Source organism: Biomphalaria glabrata, chromosome 2, assembly GCF_947242115.1.
Source record: "Biomphalaria glabrata chromosome 2, xgBioGlab47.1, whole genome shotgun sequence".
NCBI lineage: Eukaryota > Metazoa > Mollusca > Gastropoda > Planorbidae > Biomphalaria > Biomphalaria glabrata.
In genome coordinates, this window is record NC_074712.1 from 55331379 (window position 1) to 55342324 (window position 10946).

Consider the following 10946-nt stretch of genomic DNA (forward strand, 5'->3'; position numbering starts at 1 on the left):
TAAGTTAAACTCTTTGAAAAGAAGAGCTCCGTAATTTCAGTATATAACTTTTCAAAATAAAAGTCTAGTATCCTGACTGGGCTTCATGTACATATTTCCTTTGTCCTGGCTTCATTATTTATTTAATAAAGGTGATAACAGACGACACTGTGTGTTGAGTGACATCTTGATAAACAACAGAAGGAACTATTACAACTATCCCCTAAATACGATTGTCATGTCACTGCAGCCTAACACTTCGTATGGCAGTGCTCAATAACTGAAGAATACAAAAACAGGAAGCTACTTTTCCTTGGCACAGACTCCAAAAAAACCTGCAGAGCAGCAGCAAAAAGCTGGTCAGACGTAATAGAAGAATGGCTCTATGGCTGCTGGTTCCATGGCACATACCTCACACACTTGGGTCTCAACCAATTATGAGCAACACAACAAGATATTCCAAGAGTTAAAAACTAAAAGAAAAATATAAATATCCAGCAGATAAAGCTTCTGTTCTCGCATCCCTCTACTGTGTGCCACTTTAAGGTTGTATGTTTTTTAACACTCTCTCTAATCAAGTCACTCCTTCATGGAGGGGTGGACGCTGAAATTGCATACTGCAATAATGATTTCCCTACAGATTAAACAGTTGTTATAATCGCAGAGAAAAGAATTACTAGCTCATTAGCCTAATGTGTAGAATCTCTAGTTATACCGTAAAAGTTTTTTAAAGTTAAAAATAAATAAATGTAAACTTATCTAGGTCTAGAGCCAACATGGTGTAAACAACCGTCTTATCGTTATTATATTATAACAGTAAATTTAAAGTTGCATCAATTTTATAGAAGTTATAAGCGTTGTATATATTTTTACTTCAGTTTAATATAGATTAGATCTAGAAGTAAATCTAGTCAAGTGATAAGTCATCTCCCTTATGTTTATAAAATTATGTATAACTAGACATATGTTACCCGCGACCCGCGGGTCTTTATTTGCGCATTACTGTCGATATAGTCACTGAGAGAGTTTTGTAAACAATTAAACGAAATAATAATGTAATAAGTAAAGCGAATGTGTCAATGTAAAAATAGCTAATAGGCTTAAATCCATTTTTTTTAAATTAAAACATTTGCTTTTGAATAATCTAGTGGATTGGATTTAGATGTATGTTAAACGTAGCTAATGATCCTTTCACGTTATTTCTCTTTCGCTACGAAAATAAAATTAGTTTTGCGAAAATGGTTTACCCGAAGTCGATACATTCTTATCTATTAAAAACGAAAAGAGCGATAGCTTTGTTAAATAAATGGGATTATAAAGTGAACAATTAAACGAAACAATTTTTAGTACGCGAGTCATGAATGAATATAGATCTAGGCCTTTAACTCGGCTTCGCAGCTTTCGTAAGCGAATGTAGCTTTAGAAAACCAAATTTGAATGTTTATTTGATCAAAATATGAAATGAATGGACTTTAATTAATATGTTTATGTGTTAAAGTATAAGACTATCTGTGCGAAGAGAAGTTTTATCATCTTAGTGTTGAATTAGAGTTTTAGATCTAGGGATGGGATTATAAAGTAAACAATTAAACGAATTAATATTTAGTACGCGATTCGTTACTGAATTGTCTAATGAAAGAATGTTCGTCAGGAAATCTGTAATCACAGATATAAGGAACTAATTAATGTAAAAAATGCTTTTGAAACACAAAATTGAAGGTTAATTTGATTATATAATGAAATCAATGGATCTTCTTTTGTCTTTTCATGTGTCAAAGTAAAAAACTATCTGCGCAAAGTGTATTTCTTAAAATTAGATCTAGGTCTAAATCCTTTCTATCTTTTCTCATGTCAACATTGTAGACATGGCCTAGATCCATAAAATACTATAGCTGTAATAGAGTCGGACAACTTTATTTTTTTTTGAGGGTCTTACATTTGTTTTAGGGCTACAATACATTCACTAAGGTCTAAGTTGGTACCCAAGGAACATTCCTGCCTAGTTTTATCAAGATTGGTCAAGCGGTTTTGATGTCTATAAGTAACATACATACATACATACATACATACATACTCCACACATTCTACTTTATAATATAGATAATATGAAATATTTTTCCAATTTAGGTTAGTATTACTCAAAAAATTTTGAAGTAACTTTTCAATGCTTTTCCATTGACGTAACGTAGAGTTATGTACGTATTACATCTAGAATTATCACTCCATTCTTATGCTCTGACTGTTACTTTATTAGAGTGGTTATTATTATTATTATACAAGTATTTTCCTAACTGAGCGTCTAATGGGAAAAAATCAAACCTGAATGTTTCTAGTTACTTCCTTTGTTAAAGTATTTTTATTTAACTTCAAAATACGTCAGTGAATGTGATACTCCTACCTCTCTATTATATATAGAATGTCATCTGCACACTTCTATAAAACAACTTACAAATATAAACACTAACAGCCCTAACGTTATATGAATAGTCAAACAATGATTTATAACGAAAACTGAGACTCTGTATAACAACAACCAATTCTCCCCCTCCCCGTTATGTCTCTGAAGGCATGGCTTTATGATATTGCCATTATGGCTTTGTTTTTGCTTGTAATGACTACGAAAGGTGAGATCGATACAAGGGGAGATAATGCTATTACCCCCAAGCCAAATAGTGTCTAAAGTCTTTCACCATCTCTGCCCCGCCCCAAGCTTAACTATTCCGTATGCATCCCAGTTGTCAATAAATGACTTAGTCAACTGCTGCCCTGGGAATGGGGGCAGCAAGAAGACGGGCATAAATAAACGCTTAAGGCCAAGGGAGGCAAACACAACTGGTCTACGAGGGGAGGTAAAACGTGTTATTCAAATGATGTAGCAACACAAAACAAATCCGCTTTTTGTTGAACAGTGAATGAAAGAAAGAAAGAGAGAAGGAAGGGAAGAAAGAAGAATGACAGAAAGTTATAGAAGCTGGGGGGTGAGAGTCTGGAGGTATATGAGGAGTCTGATTTCTAGCATCAAGCGGACAGACAGAAAGACGGACAGAAAAACTTCAACGAAAAACATTTTAAGACACACAATATATCAAACCCGCATTAAGGCTTCAAACCTGAACAAAACATATTTAGATTACCAGTCAATCAAATTTTCAAGGGCTAGACGACACAATGGGACATAACTCAGCTTATACACACAATACTACACACACACACACAACCATTTCCGTATCTATTTACACCAGATGGAATTCAAGCTTACCAATTCTATTATACAGATAAAAAAAAACTTAGTGAAGTTATTTCCTCAAATCTACATCAGACTGTTAAACAGCTCTGCAATACAACTTATGCCAATGAGATTAATAAGCATATTGTCAATTAGAACACCGGGCAGTCTAACAGACTGCTGGCACTAGACTGCTAACCAGGGCTCGGGTCCAACTCTGCTACAGGGAAAGACTACTCTGTTATCAGTTTGTATACAAATTAATTTCGCTGTTGATTCCAATGAATGAGATAATGAAAGAGAACTCCCATGCATCCATCAATGTTGTACCAGGGTCTGAGTTCGCTCATCAATAAATAAAGACCAGTGATTCTATATTGATCAACTGTTCACTAAAGTTAATGTGCCTTTTTTATCTCTGATAAGCAAATTCCACATACAACGTCCCCGCATCAACAAGCCGGTCTTACACAGTAACAATAACGGGTTGAATGTGGCAGAGTTAGACTTCAAAGATTCTTTGTTACATATATTTAAACATACGGTAACGTAGGATAGCTATTGCCTGGTGGCTATTTAGACCTGGTGTGTTTATCTATGTGCGTGTGTGTGAGGTGTAAGGGTGTTTATACAATTTCATAATTTTCACTATCATCGCCATCATCATCTATTTCCTGGCTTTCGTCAGCAGCAGTTTCGAAGAAGGATATGAACAAAGAGACTGGTCCATTTTATAACAAAGTTTTTATCAACTCACTCTGTCTGTCTGTCTCGTAAAACGTTTGTATACTTAATTCTACCAAACCCATTATCGGAACTAGTTGAAACTTTGTACAATTATTCATTGACATAGACGAGACATAAATCAATTAAAAAAATAACCATTAAGTTAATTAATGACTGGTAATTAATTATTTTGTACTAACAATAGAATTTAATTCTTCATTATTCACATATACAGCTAAATATGTAGGGTTTCGTCCGATTAGATAATAGAAAACGTTATTTCTTCCACACCCATTCTAGGCTAAGGTTAAACTTTAAACTATTATTTGTTTCTTCTTTTTAGGTTCTGAGTGAAAACTTTGTGTAGCCTCACTCTTTACATTCTCTCTTGCAAGACTTGAGTGTATCCATCACAGGATGAAATGTTCATGTTCTGAACTTTTCTCTTGGCTAAATGTTCTTTTAAGCATCACCATTGATATATCCTATTCCTCATCTGCTTGTCTTGTAATCAACATATGGCAATGTTTTCTTTGCCCTTCCTTGAAACTAATGTAACATATCCCTGGAAACTTTGACAACATCAGAAAAGGAAGTTCACAAAGTCCTACAAGCATCTAGACTTTTTTTGGACGGGAGTTTCTCGTTGTGATTGACTTTTTGTGATCTTCATCTAGCAGTGATCTCCAAAAATATAATACTACCAGGGACTCTTAACTCCCCCCCCCCCCCCCCCAATTTTATTCATAATGTTTTTGGCTTGATTCCTTATTTTGCCTTTCTCGCTAGAATCAATATGAGGCTGATGCAATGCAGACATTATTTCATCATTTTTTATAAAGAATCCACTAGCCGCATTTGTCAAAAGCTTTGGAAATATGCAAATCTGTACCAACCATTTTTATTATTTACAACCATTCAACAAAGAATTTTAATTGACAATGTCTAAAGTTGTAGTCGACACCGTTAATATGTAATTTCTTTATGTATTTAAGGTTCAAATTTAAGTCATATAAGGGCACAAAAACATCCTCGTCAAATGATGTCAACAATCTAATTATAAAGCAGGCTAACAGTACATACTAAATAAAAGATGGGAACATTTGTCTCGTCTGCTGGCTCACTTGAACCATGCTGGTGTGTAGCGAAGCGACATAGAGAAATTCCCTAGGCATCAGCGTTGAGAGTAGAACAAATTAGATTAGTTTACTCTTTCCATTTTTAGTATAAAATTGTAATGAAATATTTTTTTTAATTAGTGAAATTCGATATTAAAAAAATATCATTATTAAGTATGTATGTGTCAATTGGTCATAGGCAGAACTTTTTATGGGGGCCCCAGCTCTCGGGGGCCTTAAACTATAGCTTATGTTACTAGTAACATATATCCAGCACCAAAGAAAATCTGACCACAATACAGACTTCCAATTAAACAAAATCTGGAACTTTGCTTAAATAAATCATGATTTAATTTTTTTTTTCTTCTTCTAAAGTCTCTTCATCATGTCGGAGGTTGAGAAAACTGGTCTTAGGTTATTTCTACAGCCTGTGCAGTAGTTCCCAGGTCAGGGAGCTCTCCAAACAGATTTTCTTCTATACAGGTGTTTGAGAGACCGGAACTCTCGATAAAGTTTGAAGTTTTGTAGGACATGGTCTTCATTCTCAAATAACACTCCACAAGGATGGGTTTCGGTAGTGTCCATTTCCATTGTCCGGAACATGTGTCGCTTCATTCTGTTGTGTCCGTTTAGGAGACGAAACATTCTACGTCGTGTCTGGATAGTTAGTAGTAGCTAGTATCTGTTAGTAGTAGCTAGCATCTGTTTTGGAGAAATGAATCGTTCAATTAATTTACATTGAAAAGAGACATATATTAAGCATTATTTATCTACCTTCTCAGTGCTTTTGTTTTTAAAGATCCCCTACACTAGAATATAAAGCCTAAGCTCTAGAAGAAGATGAAATGTTGAATGATGTATGATGTATGATAAATGCAATGGTGTGACAAAGATGAAATCGGGAAATAATGTTAACCTTTTAAGAAAAAAGTAAAATGCTAAAGCTCTATCAACAAAGTCCCTAAGACAGAGTTGGCCTGACGGTAATCCAACGCTTGACAGTGAAGATAAGTGGACTGGACATTTGCTTCATGATTTCAGAAAAAATAAAATGAGGAAAGATAACCACATGGGAGCACGGCCGGTCACGTGATTCGAGGCGTGACATCGAAAAATAGAAATGGGGGGCCATGACGTCATACATTGTTGGCAGCTCATCGAAAAAGGAAGGGGGATTATATATCACGTCATTACTTCAAATCAATAACATATGTAATTATACATTTCTTAATGATAGATAAGATACAAACAGAGCTATATCGTTTTTGTTTTTTTTTACTTTTACCAATGGAGTTTTTTGAGTAATGTGTTATTTAGTTTAGATAGTAGTTAGACATAATATGTAAGACACTGAACCAGTATCTTCAAAATTCAAATACAAAAACAAAATCTAAAAAAACACTCAGAAAGACACAAAGATAAAGGCATATTCCTCGTTCCATATGCTAGGACAAAAGCTCCTTCTTCCCTAGTGCTATTAGCGCAAGAAATTGGTTGCCTGAACCAGCCAGGAAAACAAGCGACTTGGCAGAATTTAAGTCATTGATTAACATGCATGAATATGTTTGAGTGCAGTGTTTCCAAAACGATTTTCCGCGGATCCCAAGTGTTCCCCTAGGCTTGAGTATGTGCTCCACGAGCTGTTGACATAATTAACTAGTAGGCCACCACGTGAATCTTTATTAAAAAAATAAGCAAAATGTTTCGCTAATTTCTCACAATGTGCGAAGTGTTTCGTTAAGGATAAAGAAAACAGGCTATCCTACAGTGTTGTTTCTCAAAGAGTTATATCTAAGACCAGTAATTTCATCTATCCACTCCTTCCAGAAATCTTAGTGATGAATAAAACATCAGGACTTATAATTGAACCATATAGCTTATTTTTACAAAGCTTATATTAACTCACTCTGTCTGTCTGTCTGTCTGGTAAAATTCTTGAACATGTTTTTCTCCCATTTCGTATTCTTAGATCAAGCTGAAACTTTGCATGGATCGAAAAAAATAACCAATTGTTAATTAATTATTGATGATTAATTATTTTGTTATATATCGAAATATGCTACTTAATAAGAGATGTGGATGTATATATGGATTTAATCCTTTTAGTACTATTGTCACGTTTTCTCACATTTACATTCTTGTATCAATTTGAAATGTTGCATAATTATTTATAGTCGATGACAATACACGAATCAATTTAAAAAATTAACCTATTATTTAATGAATTAGTACTGATTAATTAATCGTGTTTTGTGTTGCAGAAAGGGAATTAAACCCTGTCATTTACAGATAGATGGCAGTGATTAGAGGCTCTTTCGTTGACATGACTTGAAGAATAGTACACTCTTTAAGCATTCGTAACTTTGTTGAGATTTATCTATTTTAATGGCATGTCACCTACAATTAATAACTCTGAACATATGATTCACCATTAAGTTTGAAGAATATTTGTTGTACTGTTTAAACTTGAATAACGATATGAATAAACAGATATGAATAGTTAATGAATTTCATGTCAGCGAGGACAAAATATCCGATTTCCTAGTAGAGAATCTCCAACAAGATGTCTGCTTACAAAGGAAGAGCATCAACTATTCCGACTACATAAAAACAAACAGAATAATTAATTCGCTCAACCCGTAACCTGTTTTGTTTGGAAGTTCATATTTATGTAATGTGGCATTTCTATTTTAGGAAAATGCAGGACAGTCGTAGACTATTATAACCAAAACGACCTCGTTGGGCACTAATTCTTTAACTAGTACATTTTAACCTAAATGTCTTTTCTAGTATGACACATTTTAACCTAAATGTCTTTTCTAGTATGACACATTTTAACCTAAATCTCTTTTTTAGTATGATCTATTATAACCTAAATGTCTTTTCTAGTATGACACATTTTAACCTAAATGTCTTTTCTTGGTATGACCTATTATAACCTAAATGTCTTTTCTAGTATGACACATTTTAACCTAAATGTCTTTTCTAGTATGACACATTTTAACCTAAATGTCTTTTCTTGGTATGACCTATTATAACCTAAATGTCTTTTCTAGTATGACACATTTTAACCTAAATGTCTTTTCTTGGTATGACCTATTATAACCTAAATGTCTTTTCTAGTATGACACATTTTAACCTAAATGTCTTTTCTTGGTATGACCTATTATAACCTAAATGTCTTTTCTAGTATGACACATTTTAACCTAAATGTCTTTTCTTGGTATGACCTATTATAACCTAAATGTCTTTTCTAGTATGACACATTTTAACCTAAATGTCTTTTCTTGGTATGACCTATTATAACCTAAATGTCTTTTCTAGTATGACACATTTTAACCTAAATGTCTTTTCATGGTATGACCTATTATAACTTAAATGTCCTACTTTCCTTGGCATGACTAATGGTTACTTATATGTCTTACTATTCTTGGTTTGACCTATGGATGATCTTGCTACTTACATGGACTATTTATTTACATCACATTTGCACTTTGACCTTTTACTTATAGTAAGCTCAAATGTATGTGTGTGGGTATGACCTGCAGTATTGAATGGTGGTGTGTATGGCTGTTGGCTGTCTAGAAACCTACTTAAGAGCATTACAGTAGTTGCTTGGCGTTGGAAGCAGTAGAAATAACGTGAACTATTTTGATTGACAATATGGAGAGTTGCAGAACTTGGGTAGCTGGTAGCTGGTAGCTGGGTCATCTTGGGACTCTTTAGGTCCTGTCCTGGTAGAAATACTCATCACGCAATTTGGAGAATTATTACATGTTTCTATTAATTTCTTTTCATTTTTGGTGAAAAAAAAACTATAAATAGCTATCCTTTTGGTGTATTCGGTGTACAGAATATAGTTAATGTTGATACGTTGTTTTTTTAAGTTCAATTATAAATTTGTACAATTTCTCGCACTGGGGAATTAAATCTGCTAAGCTGTTTGTTTGTAGCTAATTTGTTTTTTTTTTTTGTCGAGTTGGCAGGAAGAGGTAAAAGGAGAAAATGTGTCGTTGTTTTTTAATCATTAAAAAAATGTACATAAAAATGAATTCATTAAAAAAAATTGAACAAACAGAAACAATGCAGACGAAACAGAAAGAGGACTTTTATTTGAGAAGAATGTTTTAATTGAATTCAACAGAATTATATTATGAATCCTAGGACAGAATTTATAATATTGAGCATGAATGTGGTCTGCGTTTGTGCTATGTCTTGTGTACTTCGAAGTGTGTGTTGTACTTCGATGTGTGTGTTGTACTTCGATGTGTCTGTATTTGTGTTGTGTGCTGTTTACTTTGCTGTGTAATGTTTTGACATTTTATTGTGTTTGTAAAAAAGTACGGCTTGATTCATTTTCCGACATTTTGTTATGGTATTCAAGAGATTCGTGAATTTGAAATGTAATTTATGTCATTTCAACTTTTCCGAAGTAGGCGCTTTTATCTGGTCACAATGATAAATACAACATAAAGAAAACAACAAATACACTGAACTCTTACATGTCAATGTTATTGAAAAAATCTTATGAAATTAAATTATTAAAAACAGAACATCAAACCTCTATAAGAAATCTAGATATTCACTTTTATGATCCAATATTGCAACCAATTGACAAGAACTAGAAGGATATATTTTTTAAATCTCCAACCAGACACCTTTGTATTCAAGTGATCTCTCTATTTCTGTCTCCCTACAGACTTGACTGTAATAAACTATCCTACCCGTATTCAGGAGACCGAAGACTATTTGCTGGCCAAAGGCTAATTGATCCCATGAAACCCCATAAAGAATTACATTTAGCGTTACGACCGATCCCTTTCCTTTCGGCACGCTCTGAAGTCTGTAACCAGGTTCTGAAAAAGAAAAAAAATCTAAATGGCCATTTAATATTGCTATTTATAAGAGATGGGTGCAGTGTGGGAGAGGTGCAAGGTGGGGTGTTGGATGTGGACAGTCGTGAGTCATTGGACAGTAGTGACGCAAGATACTGGGAACATCCTCATCTTTGATTGACAAAAGTCAAATATGAGAAGAAATGGAACCAGCTCAAATACAATCTTATTTAATCCGATTGATAAGTTCAGCTGATACATGCATACGAGAAATAAGGACAGACAGACAGACATTCTCAACAATACTGAATATCAATGCTGTGCAGAGACGTATTGTATTTTATGTTTATTTTATGTATTTTCTTTCTGAATCCTTTGAAAAAAAAATAGGAATATATTTGTTATCTGTGACTACGTGTTCTGTTATAAACCCAGACATAAAACTGGCATGTTTATCTCCAGCATTAACTACATGTATTTATGATCCTACGTTTTATTCTTGGTTTTTATTTCCTAAGTGTGTCAAAGATTAAATTAAATTTTAGTGCGTTTTTTCAATAAAATATCAATTAGATACCGTGTATAAACGTGGAGCCACTGTTTTGTCAATAATTTGTGAACTTTTATTCCCAATGTAACCTTTTTTTTTGGTATTAAACTAAAGGAATAAATAAAGCAGGGATATCACTTCTGGTTCCGTGTCGACTATTGGAGTCTGTCCCAAAAGTCAATGCAAAACTTTGCTATTGCTACTATCCAAATGATCCTGGGTCTTCCTTGTATTCTGGTGTAATTTTCTTTTTATGTTCTCAGTAAATAACAACACTTGAGCTGCAGTTCAACATATGTGCACTAATATGACCTTCGGTACTCAAATGGACTTTGAAAGTGCATAAACTTTGCACGTACTTGACCTTTGTACTTATGCGGGACACCACGAAAAAGTCATGGAAAGATAACTCATTTATTTCTGCAAGTCGGACTAGAGTTACCCCACGTACATTTTACGGCGACAGAGAGCACGCGCAGAAAATAAAAGGGGGGGGGGGGCGGAACAAGTAA

The 10946-nt window shown here is 34.0% G+C and overlaps 1 long non-coding RNA gene across 1 annotated transcript; it reads right to left on the reverse strand.

The window, feature by feature from the left end:
* Window positions 1–5377: 5377 nt before the first annotated feature.
* On the reverse strand, window positions 5378–9762 carry LOC129924773 (uncharacterized). The gene is made up of 2 exons (XR_008776695.1): window positions 9611–9762; window positions 5378–5731 (listed from the first exon to the last, which is right to left on the reverse strand). It is a non-coding gene; the product is annotated as an uncharacterized LOC129924773 (long non-coding RNA).
* Window positions 9763–10946: the final 1184 nt, after the last annotated feature.